Consider the following 18331-nt stretch of genomic DNA (forward strand, 5'->3'; position numbering starts at 1 on the left):
TGTGCTCAGTAATGCAGACTTAAGACTGGTATCCACTGTAACTCACTGAAAACACTCTCCTAAAATGCTAAGCAATTTCAACCCCTGAGTTAGTCGGACCTCTATTATACAATGTTTGCTTCATGATTTAAATGGTGTAAAATAATCACATTTAGATGTGAATAACATCAACAACCACAGCAGCAGAAGCAGTACTATTTCCTTATGTTGTAATAAGAGTTAAAACGCAGCAAAACAGCGGTTTCCAACTTAAAGGAATCATACAGAAAGTGCCCATAAAGTGCATTTACCCCCCTTGGAAGTTTCTCTTTGTATAGATTTTCAACATTAAATCAAAATCTTTTTATTTCTATTATTTTTTTTATATATATATATATATATATATATATATATATATATATATATATATATATATATATATATACATACATACATACATACATACATACATACATACATATATATATATATATATATATGAAAAATATAAATCTTTTCCAGCTCATATCATCTCCTTCATTATGCCATACTGGAACAATAGAGCACTGATTCACATGCAGAAATAAATATATCAATATTTTATTATTAATTTCTGGGAGACTTGACTGAAGTAGCAGAATGTGTGTGTGTGCAGATGAAACATCTTTCCCACTAATGTCAAGGTAATACAGTGCACGCTATTGTTGCTATAGCGATCCCCGCATGACATATTCATGTGGCGAGTGTAATATAACCACAATGATGGTGTGTGCGTGTGTGTGTGTGTGTGTGTGTGTGTGTGTGTGTGTGTGTGTGTGTGTGGTAAACAGCAATCGCACTTGTCAATCAAAGTAATCTTTTCTAGAGGGAAGAGGCGACTTATCACAATAGCAAACAGTGAAGACGTCGCAGGCTGCCTCCAGTCGGACAGTGTGTTACTGTCTGAGTGTGTGTGTGTGTGTGTGTGTGTGTGTGTGTGTGTGTGTGTGTGTGTGTGTGTGTGTGTGTGTGTGTGTGTGTGTGTGTGTGTGTCTGTGCGTGTGTGTGTGTGCGTTCATTATCTAAGCCTTCAGCATAACCATTGGCCCTCATGAGTTTCACTCTTAGCATGGGAAAAATAACACATAAAAGAAGATAACAAAGACAGACATATTAAGAGATAAAATTTGATTAATTTACAAATCCTAAAATAAGAGGGAAAAAAAGCCCACAAGCTACTTTAAATACACAACTCTGCACTGTACTGTGTGAATACATTTAATTCAGCAGCCGCTACATGGCAACTCTCTATTTGAACGCTCATAGTTACAGCTGCCTACTTCAGTGCAGTAATCTGTAATCAGTAGACTTGGCAGCAGCTACTGCCTGAAAAGCCTGCGGCAACAAGTGACTGAGTGCAACCAACGTTTGACCACCCTGTTTGACTGGTTCAGATGGCGAGATAACTGTATTGGTTCTCCTGAGTTTGCCAAAGGGCCTAAAAAGGGAGGAAACTCGTAGCACGCCATCATCGCCACCAGTACACGAGATTAAGAGCGTGTGGGCCAAATGTGCTGTTTCTGTGGAATGAGGGAAAATGTTTGGGAGGGCAAACAGATTGCAGCACAGCCGGACACGGGCCACAGTAAACGTTCAAATCCATCCAATAAACCGCATGAACACATACATGTAGACATACGCAGATATGTGAGATTTAGAGGAGGTAAAAAGGAGATAAACCAGGATGCAAGGCCGTTTCTTTTCCCATTTCTCCTTCAATTTCTATCCTTCCCTTCATCCATTTCTCTTTCCGTGTCTTCTACCCGTCTCTGTTGATCACTGTTACATCCTCTGGCTATAATCCCAGATTAGAAGACAAATATTCATGTCTTGCTGCTGCAATACCTGACTTCAATGATGATAATGTTGACCATGAAAACTCTTGTAACAGGCCCTGTAAATGAAGCCTGTTTTCAGATTAGATTTGTCCTGTGAAAACCAGGAGAAAATGAGGCGGACAATAATGGCTGTTGTTCTTCCCTTGCTTCTGACAGTCTGTTAATTTCTATTACATAGAAATGTAATCCATAGATCATACTTAAAATGCATCTATAGTTAACTCTTTTTTTCTTTGTTCACCAAACTTCCAGGTCTCTTCAAAGTGTACACAATGCAATATGTATTATGCAACAATACAAATAAAATCGTCAAAATGTGCCACTAACACAAGTAATGGGAATCCCATAATCCCATAAAAGCACTGGCAAGTCTGGAAAAGTTGACAAAAAACCCTTTTTACACACAAAAACAGATACAGAACAAAAGAACATTGAACGTTACATATTTTAACGGAATGTCAAAGGAGCCCCACAAAGTTAACAGAAGCAAAAAAAAGAGCGCGAAAACAACAATACCGCAGCCATTACGTGCTACTGCTAGCTGAACGTAGCCTGCTAGGCTAATGCTCGTTAGCCTCTGGCGAAACGGACATTGCAATCCACAAAATACGCATACTGACATCAAAACTACCGTCCTTACGAAAATATTTAAGGCATAACAGATCATGTAAGTTGTTTCAACGTAATTTGTACTTTATGATAATGACCAACCTGTGAAAACCTGGAGAAAGAATGAAACGGCTGTTCTGCTTCCCTGGCTTCTGCCGGTCTGAAGATGAGGCTGCTAAACACACTAAGCCGTCTCTGTGAAAGGTTGAGCCCCCTTGTGGCGTATTCTTGGAATTACATCTAAACGAACTTTATACAAAGAATTAAAATAAAATGCTCCTATTCAAAGAATTTTTACATACAATTCAACACAATATAACCAATATACATTACAAAAATGTGATCACACATTTCTGTGTGTCACACTCTGTTCTTGGTTTGTTGCCGATGATGAACACTGTTGATGCGCGGAATTACATTTACATGATCATTTTTCTATCGTCTGGTGCTACTAATGTTCAGATGTTCAACTATGACTCCTCTGAAGGAGTTACAAGAAAGAGATTAGTGAGGGAGGCCACCAGGTGAAAAGGAGATAAACCAGGATGCAAGGCTGTTTCTTTTCCCTTTTCTCCTTCAATTCCTATGCTTCTCTTCATCCATTTCTCTTTCCATCTCTTCTACCAGTCTCTGCTGATCACTGTTACATCCTCTGGCTATAATCTCAGATTAGAAGACAAATATTCATGTCACGCTGCTGCAATACCTGACTTAAATGATGATAATATTGACGATGAAAACTCTGTTCTTGGCTTCTTGCTGTTGATGTGTGGAATTACATTCACAAGATCATTTTTCTATCCTTAGGTGCTACTAAAGTTCAGATTTCTCTAAATTAAGACCACATTTTGCATCCACTTGGGACAAAGTCACAGTGAAAGTGTGTTAAACGCTGAAGACAGACTCTAATTAACTATAACAAACCCAAAGAAAAAGTGACTGTTGCATGTAAGGATCTCCGAACTAAAAGGTTGCAGTTGCCACATCCTAACAATAACAGGCCAAATGTATTTTTCCAACAGCTCCACCTCAATATGCCAAAGTGCAGATGCTGTGTTATGACAGTGTGAGTTGAAAATGGAGAAGTAAGAACAGGGGGATGAGTGGAAATTAACGAGGGCAGCTTTTCACACCGTTGCCTGTGCTGCTGGAACCAACTCTAGAGGATGGAGTGGAGCTTGGATGAGATCGGGTGAGAGACGGGAAACACTCTGCACAGACTGCCAGGCTTTTACAGAGCTCACACTTATGCACAGGCACCCATTCACACTCAATTTCATTCCCAGCAGCAACTGAGAATATTCACTTACTGAACCTGCATGTGTCTGGAGTGCTGGGGGGAAACTGGAAAGGAAAAGAGGTCTCAGTCTGCTGGATTATTCAAAACACAAAACCTTCCATAGACAGGGATGTCCCAATCCGAGTCATTTAATATTTACTATCAGCCGATGTCAAGTCCCTCTCTGATGTAATTTTGTGAGATAGTACACACGTCAAGTGCATTAAAGTCATTAAAATCAATCCAACGTATATGTTTGACAAATGAGTAGCTCCACAATACATTAACCCTTTAAGACTTACAATTCTATAAGTCCGCCACAACATATTCTTACATTTTTCCATACTGTAGTGCATTTTTTTAATATTTCTATTTGCTTTACATCAATATAACCCTTATATCCCAAGTTATAATAATATGTATTGACTTATGTCTTAACTACTACAATAAATTGCTTAAAAGTGCAATAAACCTAAAAAATTTAAATCATTTTTGTTTTTTTCACATATATTTCAAAATACAAAAAATTAATAGCTGTATCCCTTGTAAAATTTGTCAATAAATTTGTAAAACAAAGTAAGAAAAAAAGTTTAACAAAAAAAAGTTGCACAATATCCCATGGTCTCGTTTATAAAGATTTTTTGTTATGTGTGCTTTATTGTGTATTTTTACAAACCCATCACTGCAACGAAAAAGCACTCTGAGACATGGTGAATGTGTGAAATATTAGTCTAACTCCCCAAATTTTATATGCAAAAAGAATGACCGCTCTATCTTATCTGGTTTCAAATCTACCGCCAATCAAAAATGATGATGCAATCATAGCGCCCGTGCTTCGCTGGGCTCTATAGGGTAAAGAAAATTGAAGCATCTCTGTCTCCAATCCAAGCTGGTTTTTAATGTTACATAGGTGGTCGCAAAGCACTATCTGAAATGTACTGTGGCTCCACAAGCTCCAAAAAATGGAGAAAACCTACATTCTCTATGTGAATGTCAGAAAATGTGCTGAAAATGTATTGTAGATCAGCTGTAGTACCTGGTTGTTCCACCAGGTGGAGCCTCTTACTGTTTAATACTGTAGAATACCTTCAGTTCAGTGTTGGCGAGCAGAGAGCATTGTGGGAGTTTAGCTAGCAATGGGCACCCTGACAATGGCGATGATGTACTTCATGTTCTCGGATTGGTCGAAACTCGCAAAAGTTCAAAACGTCAATAAAATTGAGTCGGGGTTGATCGGACATGGAAGAAAGCTGAAAAAGAGAAGGCTGCAGCAGGAAACGTCAACTAGCTGATTCCTCCATGGCACTTGAGTTTAGTGAATAAGGTAAGAGCAGAAGAGGAGTTGCTGCTTGATAAGGACAAAATGTAGTATATTGTAAGGAGTACTCAAAAAAAAAAGCAAGATCTGCAGTATGAATGGATCTTCTCCTTCATTTTCTGCAGTACAAGTAGGATGAGTCCCGCCCCATTTAATATATGGGTGGTTGACTAAATAACAAAGTACAATACACAGAAAAGATCTGTTGATTCGGGATGTAGTTGTCATAAGTCACAAATAAATGTAATCTGGGAGAAAATATGCTTCCCTGCAGAATACAGCCCAACACTTCTTCAGTCTGAAACAGGGAGGTAGATTTGGGACAAAGTCGTGGTGTGGCTCTCCCACTGGAGTTCTCGCTTAAGTGGAAAACTGGGTGAATATGCAGAGAGCCCTTCTACGAAAACATGCGAAAGGTAGATCGCATCCATAGTTAATGTGGATCTGACTGGAGGAGCCTCTTGCAGCACCAATAAACCGTCACTCCAAAACACCTCGACCATTAACCCTCCTAAAAGAGCCTGGCATGGAAGAAGACTGTTCACGCATGCAGACAAGAAGCCGACACACTCCCTCCCAGATAGACGAGGTTATAAATGGTGATCAGGGACAGAAAACAGAGCAGGAGATCACGGCGTCTTTTACAGAAACATGACTGGAATCAGGGTTATTGAACACACAGAGGATGAAGCTACGTGATGCTGGCAGAGGAAGAGGAGGCATAAAAGGGAGATAAAACAGAGACAGGGACAAGAGCATGAGGTATGAAGGAAGAGAGTCCGGCACCCTTTGAAATATTCATCTGCTCCGGGTGAATAATTAATGCTGTACAGAAGACAGATGCATGAAGGATAGACAGACAAATGGATGGAAAAAGAGTGAGAGGGAGGTGGAGACGGATGGAGGAAGAAGCCAATATCTTCAGGTAGTGTCGGTACAAATCACCCGTTTCATTTTCTCCCCAAAGGTAGGCGACCAGGCCACCTCCTGCTCCCACCTCCACACTCGTTTAATCCTGTCTGCCGTGCGTGCGCACACACACACACACACACACACACACACACACACACACACACACACACACACACACACACACACACACACACACACACACACACACACACACACACACACACACACACACAAACACACACACACTCTCTCTCTCTCTCTCTCTAATGGAAAACTTTAGCCTTCACTCAGCTCTTCATCTCTTCAACCACAGATCATTTTAAAGCAGCATTACTCAGAACTGCAACTAATTCTTCATCCACTCCTCCTGCTTTATTAGCACTGAACTGTGTCCATGTTCTGAGGCTGGAGCTGCTTTATTTTAACCTAGGACTTCAAAGATTGCAACTTTTGAAAGAAGAAACACCATAATTCTAAACTTGTGATTGAAAAGGTCACTTGATAAGGAATAAAATATCCCACTGTTGAATGTACATCTGTGAATAAAGGATCTAAAAGACATTATTTTTTTTTAAAAAATCACCAAAATGACACCATTTATGAAACAGGAACTTGAAAAAAAAAAAAAAACGAAAAAAAGTCGGATTTTCAACGATGACTTTGTGAAGTGTAAAAATGACAGAGAAGACTTTAACTGCAGATTTTAAATTTGTAAAACTATAAATTTAAAATAATTTTTTCTACCATGACATGTTGTTTTGATCATAAAGTAAAATACTAGATTGCTCATTGTTCTTTTGTCATTTTGTGTCTTATTTTTGTAATATTTTGTCTTGTTTTTGTAGTTTTTTTGTCTGACTGTTGTTGTCTCATGTTGTTGTCGTTTTGTTCCTGGCTTTTGTCGTTTTGTGTTTCCTTTTTGTCTCGCTTGTGTTTTTTGTCTTATTTTTGTCATTTTGTATTTTGCTTTTTTCGTTGTTTTGTGTATCATCTGTGTCGTTTGGTGTTTTTTTTTGTCTCGCTTGTGGTAGTCTACTTTTTTGTTGTTTTGTTTCTTGCATTTGTCATTTTTGGTCTCGTTTGTGTCATTTGTGTCAAAAATGAGACATTTTTTGTCTCATTTTTGTCATTTGTCCATTTTTTTGTTGCTTTGAACTTTTTTGTCTAATTTTTTTGTTTCTTTTTTGCTTTGTTTTGTGTTTTTGTCGATTTTTTTTGTCATTTTGTGTCTCGTTTTTGTAATATTTCGTCCTGTTTTTGGTTGGGGTTTTTTTTGTCTTTTTGTCTGACTTTTGTTGTTTTGATCATAAAGTAAAATACTACATCATTCAGTTCCAGATACCTGTGACTAAATGTTGTGTTCCTTTGTAGAAACTCTGTGATCTGAAAGTTGTAATGTGTAAATGACAAGCTGAGGCATAATGTTGCTGAAAGTGAACTTATTTTTCTTTAGAAATTTCAGGTTGTTCATAATGTTTTATAAAAAGATAATTCCATAAATGTGAAGGATTTCAGAATGTACTTTTTTGCACTAAAACAAAGAAACAATTTGGAGTTATTTATAGTTTATTATGCTGTGATTTTACTGGTCCGGCCCACTTGAGATCAAACTGGGCTGAATCTGGAACCTGAACTAAAATGAGTTTGACACCCTTATGCTACTACATCAGGAAAAATAACCAAATCTAAGCACAAAAAATTACTTTATTCTACATGTCCAATTTTTAAAAATTTGTCAAAAATGAACAATTTGGTGTTGTCACAAAATGTATAAAAACCAAAAAAAAATTCAGCGCTCCTTGGCACAATCACAAAGTCATTAGTCATTTAACTATGACCAACAGTCATAAGACAAAAATTCAAGGTCTTCTCGGCTGAACTGCAGGCCGTGTTTACACGGAGCACAGCAAGGTCAAGTATGGAAGCAAACTGGATTTTTTTTTTATTTTACATGTTGATTCAAGGATTTTTGTGTAATAAATCATCAAATAAATTCAACTTTCATTACAGATTTTTGCATTAACTGATTAAAACAAATTAAGGTTGAGATAACTTAATAAAATTGGCTTGAAAACTTAACTTTTCTTCACCTTGACCTCGCAATTTTAAGTCCCTTGCCTTATCTTAACATGCCCGGACAATTTCAGTCTGCTAATAGAAAATATGTAAAAGAAATATCCCCTTAACTCAATGTAGTTTATTGATTGAAAATATATTCATTAGCAGTTGTCATAACTTGGAAACATGTTAGACATGTTGAATGAAGTTTTTTTTTTTTTTTTTAAAAAGTGTAATAAATAATCAAAGAAATTCTACTATTGTCTTTCTTTTCCATTTTATGAGGATTATTAATGTGTCAGACTGCATAGAAGATCTCTCTGAGTTTCAGTCATGGTTGTTCTGTTTCCATAGAGGTACAAGACTTTATTTTGCAGAGACAAATGAACTCACACTGAGTAAAAATGTGACAGGAATAAAAAATAAAAACGCCCAAAAAGTGCTTAGAGTTCAGAGAGTTAACAAACTCCTGACAGTTTATGGTGACCAGTAATAGCTTAGGACACTTTTATTGACTTCATTATTAACCCTCCTGTTGTCATCGGGTCATTTTTGACCCAAAGATGTGTTTAATAGCATAGAAAATCCCCTAAATGACCTTTTTTTAACTTCTATTTTGGTGAGTTTTCCTAAAATGACCGCAAGATTAGAAAAAGTGAAACATTGTTTTTGTTTATATTTTCATCACAGCTGTACATCAACAGTGTACAAAGATGGTCTTTGGGTCATTTTTGACCCAGTAGTTAAAAATCACAGTCACAGTGAACTAAAACACACACCCACATCACACACACACCTCTAAAACCACAAAGACACACACATGCACACACACATGCACAAACTACTTTCTGCACATTTCTGGTACTTTCTTAGCAATAGAAGTACTATCTCTTGCTAAACAAATAATGTTTACACCTATGCAGTACCTTTAGCAGCAATAATAGTGATGATAAACCTCTAGTAAAGGAAACAGTTATAATGTGTGATGTGATAAAAAGGAGTGGTGTCCATGGATTAAATACAGTCTTTATTCCCTCTGAAGAGGGAAAAACCCAGACATTCACAAAATGCATGATGCATGACAGGTTGTTTCTTCATGTAAAATAGATCTTTCGTTGAAATTTCAATTAAGCTCCTCAATTTCAGAGGCTCAGTGGAGGCGGGTCATTTTTGACCCTGAGGACAAGGGGAGTGCACAGGATCTGAAGACAACACGAGGGTTAAGTTCATTTTGTAGATTTGTTCACAAACAGCTGCATATCCAGCAGCTACGGGGCAACACAGGCTTTCATTTTAAGCTGTTTTTTTTCTTACTTTCTCACCACCTGCTAAGCACATGCCCAGTATTCATTCTCCTGCAGTTCTGGTTCCCACTGTGATTTGAACCGACTCCTGAGGGAACTATCAGACTCTTTAGCTACTCAACGCTCCACTATGCTCACCAGCTGCTCTGAAACTGAACCTGTCGGCTGTTCGCTACAGAGAGAGTGAAAGCTGTGAGGTTGTGAACCGGGAAGCTAAATAAGGAGCTGAAAGTTGTGCAAAAGCTCCATGAAGCTGCAGGTTTGGACGATATCTCACTGTGAGTTACTTAGCATTGGCCGCTTTAGCTTTGCTTCTCTCTTCATATATAAATAACGACATGTTCTTACACATGTTCCTTTAAAGTGATGATAAAAAAAAGCATCAATAATATATCTGCTCTTCAAGCACAGGCAGTAAAACAGCAGCACTAAACGATAAAAGTACAAGAGCACACTTCAAAAGAGAGAGTTCACCAAGACAAACGGCCAATAACAATCTCCCTGTAATGCATTACAATTGGATTACGAGGAAAAGTTTTCATCCCATTATCAGCAAAGTTGCAAAATTGCAAGCTGAACACATCTTCCAAACAGTCAGAACCAACATATTTTTCTTGTTTTCCTGCTCACTGCAACAAATACATGTTGCACGGTGATAGTTAGGTGTCAGCCTGTGGTTAGAATTGCCAAATGACCACAGTCAATGCAGCAATTAAGGCATCACGGAAAGCCTTTAAGTGATGTCTGGTGTACAGGGCTGAAGTCACGTAGACCTGCAGCATGTGATTTAAACAAGCCGAAACCTGAAGTCATCTCTAAGATAAATGTAGAAGTGTCTGGGTATAAGAAAGAGGATTTAGCTTTGCAGTAAATTAACACTGACAGTGGAACAATGGCCAATAAAACCAGCAATACGTCATAAATGAAGGAGGAGGTAAAAGTAGAAGTAAAAGCTGTTTAATGTGAATCCAGATGTCGTCTTTGCATTCCTCTGCTGCTTCAAACAGTTCAGCAGCTGTTAAAGTTTAACATCAGGACAGATTTTGCATCACTTCATTTATTTTATTTCATTTTTTTTTTCGAAATAGATAACATCAGGGTTATTCCTTGGTGAGTTAAGATCATGACAGGACCATCCCCCGCCTCACTCTGCTCATTTATTAGGTGAAAATACAGCAGATGTGTTCCAGAATCCATATCACCATACTGTACTGTAGTAGAAAAAGAGATCTAGTGTGTCCCGATACATAGTCGGTTAAATGCAGTGTGCAAAAACACCAGCCAGTGTTTTTCATAAGGAACCAGGCAGAGCTGCAGACAGATAACAGCTCATTTCACACCACAGACTGTGATGGACACATCAGCCTCAGCATTAAACCACCAGTTTAATATTGTGCTGCCAAAACAGCTCTGACCTGTGGGGGTATGAACACATGACCTGTGGATCAGAATTGTTCTGGCGTGTTTTGGGGATTTTTGATCAAATTGGGATCTTGAAGGTTTGACAGTTGTGTCATCAGCTTCAGGTTCTTGTGATGTTCTTCAAGTCATTCCTGTCTACTGTTGTAAATGTACTTGAGAATCTTTGAATTTGTTGGGTTTTCCACGTGTAATATTGTCAGGTCTTAACTTTAACATTTAAATTAGTCTGGCTAATTTGCAATAGATAATATTGTAGTCTCTTGATCTTAACATTTAACTTAGTCAGGCAAATATTTATTATATATAATAGTGTAGGGCTGTAACTTTATCATTTATGGTAGTGTGACTAATTGATATAACAATGTAGGGTCTTTATCTTATTATTCAACTTAGTCTGGTTAATTTCTAGTCTATAATATACTATAGGTTCTTAACTTTAATATTTAATTTGTATTTTACATATAACATTGTAGGGTCTGGATCTAAACATTTAGCTTCGTCTGGCTAATTTATATAATATATATCACAGTAGGTTCTTAACCTTAACATTTATGTCAGTCCAGCAAATCAATATTCGATAAAACATCATAAGATCTGAACTTTTAAGTTAGTCTGGCTAATTTGGATAACATTATAGGTCCTTAATGTTAATATTTAACTTAGTGTGGCTAATTTGCATTACATTTAATACTGTAGGTTATTAACCTTAACATTTATATTAGTTTCGGCTAATTGGAAGGTCTTAACCGCAATATTTAATTTAGTAAATTAAGACTGCAGAGCCTTAACCTTAATATATAAACTTGTTAGATAAATTCACATAATAAATAACCCTGCAGAGTCTTGCCTTTAATACATAAACTTGTTAAATAAATCCACAATGCCAACCTTATTTCTCTACTGGAAAGCACGTTGGCTCAGGGTCTGTTGTTTTAAATGTGTCGTATAAACAACAGTGACTTGAGTGATTTTTGCAGTGTGGCTGCAAAAAAAAGGGTGCATTGTCCTTTTGGAGGAGGCTGCTGCCATCAGGGAGTGTCTCGATTCTGCAGCAGTGCTTCAGTGAGTGGTTGCTAAAAGTCAAAGCAGCATCCGCATGAATGCAGGACCCCAAGTTTCCCAGCAGAATGTTGCATTTTAAGAGCACGATCTATGTTCTTCACTTCACCTGTCAGTGGTTTTTATGTTTAACCCTCCTGCTGTCTTCACTTACGGGCACCAAAAAATATGTTTCCTTGTCAGTAAAAAATGCAAAAATTCAGCAAAAAAATGTCCCCAGATTTCTGAAAATTTGCAAAACCTTCAGGAAGAAAATTCCAGTAATTCCTTAAAAGTTTCCCTTAAAAGTTTTATTAAAACAAAATCCCCTAAATTTGGCAAGAAAATTCTTGTAAATATTTTCAAAAAAATTTGTAAAAATCTTCCAAAAAAAAAATCCTAAAAAATTTCGCTGGATTTTGGTTGATTTTTTTTGTGAATGTTCTTCAGAGACATTTTTAACATTTCTTTTTTTCACCCAAAAAATTTTCAAAGATTTACCAAAAATGTTGAAAACGTGGACAAATTTTTATTTTTCTCCCCCACATTTTCAAACTTTAAAACGAGTCAATTTTGACCTGCAGGACGACACGAGGGTTAAAAGGGAGTGACATTGACTCAGTAACATTCAAGGACTACATTTCCCAGAAGCACCTGGGCTTGGCTCAGACAGCGGGGCTGGACTTGTGCTGTTTAGTGTCACACTGTACAGCTCTGCCACCGCTAATGGATCCGCATATTTAACATTTAATGGCCTTTAAAGGCTCCAGAAAGGAAATCAAATTACACTGGTATTAGCTTTTAAGCAGGAACAGCAGCAAAGTGTCCAAACAGTGACACCCAGATGCCTCCTGCCCTGACTGAATTACACCACTACAGCCAGACAGACTGTCTGACCTGCTAGAGGAAAGGGAGAAAATGAAGCTAGGAGTTGAACTGACAGGTCAGTGTGCATGAAGCAGCCTTGTTGTTCTGATTTCCTCAGTGCTGCTCCTCCACTACAACAACATTACCCAACAGCTGGATGCACAACAGTGCAGTGACACATTCATAGCGCGTAATCAAACACAACCGCAGAACGCTGGCAGTGACACATTCCAGTCAGCTGAGAGTGACATCAGCGCCAGCAACAGAAACGCTCACATATGTTTGTGGTTAACCCGACTCCAAGGAACTTCCACCGACTTGTTTTCATTCCCGAGACCTTTAATCATCGCTCCTTCGCGCTGTTTCTCAAACTGTACCATAAAGCGGCCGGTGACTTCACTTTGCAAAAATGTCCTCTCTCATGAAAACACACACATGAAAAAAATGAAAATAAATCATAAAAATCCACATGTTTGAGAGCCCTCCAAGAACAACACCCCTCCTTGACTTTATAGTGGTGGATTACCATATTTAGAAAACACGGCTCATGGTGGTGACTCACCAGAATGAACCATATAATTCACAACAATGCACAATGGAGTTCCCTCTCAGGTCAGTCGAAACCCTTAAATGTGGAAACACAGCTCACCTTCTCCTGCTGCAGCCTGAATACACTCAGAAACACCAATAATGCTCTTCATTTTTTATCCAAACAAACCCTCTAAAGCAGGGGTGTCAAACTCATCTTAGTTCAGGTTCCACACTTGAGCCCAATATGATCTCAAGTGGGCCAGACCAGTAGAATTACAGCATAATAACCTATAAATAACCTCAACTCCAAATGTTTCTATTGTTTTAGTGCAAAAAATTACATTCTGAAAATGTTCACATTCAAGGAATTATCTTTTTACAAAACATTATGAACAACCTGAAATTTCTTCTTAATAATAAGTTTAGTTTCAACAACATTATGCATCAGCTTATCATTTACACATTACAACTTACAGATCACAGTGTTTCTACAAAGACACAAAACATTTAGTCACAGCTATCTGGAACTGAATGATATAGTATTTTACTTTTTGATCAAAACGAAAAAAGTCAGACAAAAGACAAAAAACAAAAAAAAAGATGAAATGTTACAAAAACGAGACACAAAATGACAAAAACTGAGACAAACGGCACGAAACGAAACAAAAAGGGACAAAAAATAGACAAAAAAGCTACAAAGTGACAAAAAATGGACAAATGACAAAAATGAGAAAAAAAATACAGAAAACAAGAAGATCACAAATGACAAATGTGAGATACAAAATTATGAAAAAGTAGACAAACAACACAAGCGAGACAATAAAATACAAAATGACACAAACGATACACAAAACAACGAATAATGCAAAACACACAATGACAAAAAGAAGACAAAAAATAAAAGGGATACAAAAAGGAAACACAAAACGACAAAAACAAGAAACAAAATGACAAAAACCAGACAAAGCAAAATTCAGATAAAAAAACAACAAAAACAAGACAAATAAGACCAAAATGAGACAGAAAAAGACAAAAGAAGAATTAGTAATCTAGCATAGTTACAAATTATGATTGAGAAATTATTTTAAATTTATAGTTTTACAAATTTAGGAGTTGCAGTTAATGTCGTCTATAATTTTTTCACTTCACAAAGTCATCCTGCGGGCCGGATTGGACCCTCTGGGAGGCTGGTTTTGGCCCATGGGCCGCATGTTTGACACCCCTTCTCTAAAGAACCTTAGCATGCTCAATTAAAGGTGATATCATCAGTTTGCCATCACATTTAATATCAAAAACAAAGTGCAAACTATCTAGGACTTAGCTTGCATGTCTGCGACTCTCTTTATGATAAATCTATTTAATAAACTCCATAAAAGATTCTGTTCAATTCAGCCGAGACACAGCCCTCCACTGTGAAATTGTGAATAATAAAGAGATGCTTATTTTAATTCCATCCGTGTATTAAGTTTCCTTGAAGAGCTGGAAATATTGAACAAAGCTGGTGCACCGCCGCAGTGGGATTTGAACTAGAGTTCAGTTTTCTGAGGTAACATCACTAGCGGCTAAGTCCAAAGAGCGCCTCAGTGCAGACAGTCCCACCAGGGCTGAAGCAGCTACATACAGTATTTAACTTCTGTCTGCAAATTTTCAACTTTAATTCATCCTTGTTGTTCAGTCAAATGTCAAAAGTTGCAGACGGCTCCCTGTCGAACTTCTGCTGCCACTGAAATGTCACCAATAAATGTGTTTGTGCACGTTAGAAGGGAACCTGTTTGACTTTTGGATTTTCTCATCTATCTCATAAGCAGCTGACTCCTGAAATAGAAGTGAAAAGTGTTTCTTTGTCTTAAATCACTCAGACGTCTATCACCTATTGTTTTCTGTATTAAATCAGACTGCAAAATCACTCGTAAATTATTACGTTGCAGATAAAGCAGCAGCCAAATTTAGAACATGATGCTCATCAATCAAGCAAAAATCGACAGAAATGAGTTTAAAAGCTCAAAAACATTTGTCACACAATATCATCTAGAAGGCATAAATAAAACCATAATTATACACCCTTACAGATTCACAAATGGGCAGCTGTAGACCCAAAGAGCAGGGCTGTCAAACTCATTTTAGTTCAGGGGCCACATTCAGCCTATGATGATCTCAAGCAGGACAGAACAGTAAAATAACAAGTATCTGGAACTGAATGATGTAGTATTTTACTTTATGATCAAAATGACAAAAGTCAGACAAAAAAAAGACAAAAAACAACAAAATCGAGACGAAATATTACAAAAATGAGATGAAAATGACAAAAATGAGACACAAAAGGAAAACAATGAGACAAACAACACTATACAAAACAAAAAAGAGGCAAAAAATTAGACAAAAAACTTACAAAGCAACAAAAAAATGGGCAAATGATACAAACGAGACAAAAATTACACAAGCAAGACCAAAAATGGCAAAGCGAGACATAAAAAACACAAAATGACATGAACGATATACAAAACAACGAAGAAAGCAAAACACAAAATGACAAAAATAAGACAAAAAAACCCACAAGCGAGACATAAAAGAAACACAAAATGACAGAAAACAGAAACAAAATGACAAAAATATGAGACAAACGATGAAAGTCAGATAAAAAACAACAAAAACAAGATAAAATATTACAAAAATGAGACACAAAATGACAAAAGAACAATGAGCAATCTAGTATTTTACTTTATGATCAAAACAACTTGTCATGATCTAGAAATTAATTTAAATTTATAGTTTTATAAATTTACAATCTGCAGTTAATGCCTTCACTGTTTTTTTATTACACTTTACAAAGTCATCCCCGGACTGGACCCTCTGGAGAGCTGGTTTTGGCCCATGGGCCACATGTTTAACAAACCTGCCTTAGAGCATCATCTCTGAATGGACACAAAACACATCCACGCTTATTTTCATGTACTTAAAGCAAATAAATGCTTTCGTGACATAAATTTTGAGAGAAAATACATCCAAATCCACAAAGCCTCTACATGGCAACTCTCTACTTGAACACTCACAGTTACAGTGACACCGTGCCGCTATCTCAGTGAAACAGAAATCTTTAACAAATCCGTAGATCCAGACTATAAGCTGCATCACTGCCAAAATCTAATCACTTGGTGCTTGTGTCATTTCTGACCTTCCCTGAAAATTTCATCTAAATCTGTTAGTCCATTTTTGAGTAATGTTGCTAACAGACAGACAGAAAGACAAACCAACACCGATGGTCACATAACTCTGCCATTCCTTGGCGGAGTAATAAGTTCTTCCATCTTGCTTGGTTTTCTTGTTTTCAGTTGATGTTGTGACGCAACGGTTCTGTGACAAAGTGGTGAAAATGACAGGCTGGTTTGCAACCTACTGGACTTAAAACTCCAGTACGTTGTGAAATCCGAAGAGATTTACTCAATACCAGCAGTGCGTGAACTCATTTGGCTTAAAAGTAGCAGGTGTTCATTTATTTTTAACAGTCTTAGTGTTGCTTTGGACATGAATGCTAAAAAAGTGGGTTAACAATATAGTGATATGGATGTTTTTGCAACTTTGAGGCGTTTGAAGATCAGAGATCAAAACAAGACAATAAGACAAAAGTAGAGAATAAATGATTCATACGCAAGTGCCTCCATAAATGTTGAGCCGGGCTGAGGTCAGGTGATTGTGGAGGAACAGTCCATGACAGTCAGCACTTCTTTGGTCGTCTTTGCTCTTGAAGCCAAAGCTTCGAGGTGCATTTGGACTCATTATCCTGCTGCAGGATGAATCCTTCTCCACAAACCAGAGGGTGGAGCAGGTCTCTGAAGAATAGCTGTGGGTTTCATCCACTGTGGCATCGCTCTCTCTCCTGCTACTGCCACAAATCTCTGACTGGGATTCATCAGTAAACAGGATCGACTGTGAAGAGCTGCTCTGTCTCAGCCCACCCTGAGCATTTGTCCTTATTTCCCCTCCTGGGAAGTAGTTTAAAAATGCTCCTCATCCTCTCAGATACTCCACTACACAGGACTGTTACTGATTAAAGTCCTGTGCTCCTTATTTAGTAAATTCTGCATCTGAGACGACGTTGATTTTCCATTTGTCAGTGGACAAACTCAATGTAGTGATCATCTGTGGTCACTTTAGGTCTGCCTAGTCTGGTTTTGGACACATCTGATCCATTTACAACCAAGTATTTCAGAGCTGCCCCAATGCGACGCTGAAAAAAAGCCCCTCTTTGCCCAAAATAACAATCTGACATTTTCCCTTTATTCCGGATTCCTCGTTTCCCACTATCATTATACAACTAAGTGAGCAATTTCCTGCTAGATACTCGATGATGTAAGTTCAACCAGCGTCTGATAAGTTAATCAAATCCACCTGAGTGTCATCTGCTTCAACGGAACGAGGCAACTGAAGGAAATCTGAGGTTTTGTGCAACTAACTTAACCAAAAATAGTGCACAATCTGAAATATTTCTTCTTCAATCCCCGTAACAGTGTTTTTAAATGCTTGTAAATCCTCAAACTTTCTGATTTTGTCAAGGTTTACGCTGGAATATGGCCAACGTTTAATGAGATCTCGGACTTTTGGATCCCAATGAATGCATTTGCTGTGCTTTTGTTTCATATTCAAATAGCAAATTCATTCTGTTAAAGTGCTTTTATGCGGAGCTGGGCAGCACATTCCTCTACTGAGCCATTATCAAGATCACATAAGATAGCCTGAGTCTTTTATCTCATGTCCAATTTACAACGCTCTCAACACAAAGCCATTTGAAATGTCATATAATATTCCATCTGGTAAGTCAGCGGACTTCAGTAATCTGGTGGTTTGTCCGCAAATCTCTCGCTCACATCCCCGGAGAAAGCAGATTAACGGCGTTCTCCACAATAACCTCAGAGCTTTACACACCGACTCAGCTGCCTTTTGCCCAGAATCAATACATTATTTCACTTTTTTAACGGCGCCGGTTATTATCTCGCCACTGGCAATACATCCAGGCTTCCTATTTCCACACCGTTTATGTTTGTATTAGGAGCAAACGGTCCTCTGATAAAACAGTAAGTAATATTATCTGTGACACCTCTCGAGCGCCGTGCAAACCCCTCGCAGTGGATAAAATACACCG

The 18331-nt window shown here is 37.7% G+C and overlaps 1 protein-coding gene across 2 annotated transcripts in view; it reads right to left on the reverse strand.

Annotated features, from left to right (window-relative positions):
* The window catches only part of atrnl1a (attractin-like 1a), a 395368-nt gene that overhangs the window by 349247 nt on the left and 27790 nt on the right, over positions 1-18331 (reverse strand). The gene's annotated exons all lie outside the window — the stretch shown is intronic.

This window comes from Amphiprion ocellaris, chromosome 16 (genome assembly GCF_022539595.1).
Source record: "Amphiprion ocellaris isolate individual 3 ecotype Okinawa chromosome 16, ASM2253959v1, whole genome shotgun sequence".
Lineage (NCBI taxonomy): Eukaryota > Metazoa > Chordata > Actinopteri > Pomacentridae > Amphiprion > Amphiprion ocellaris.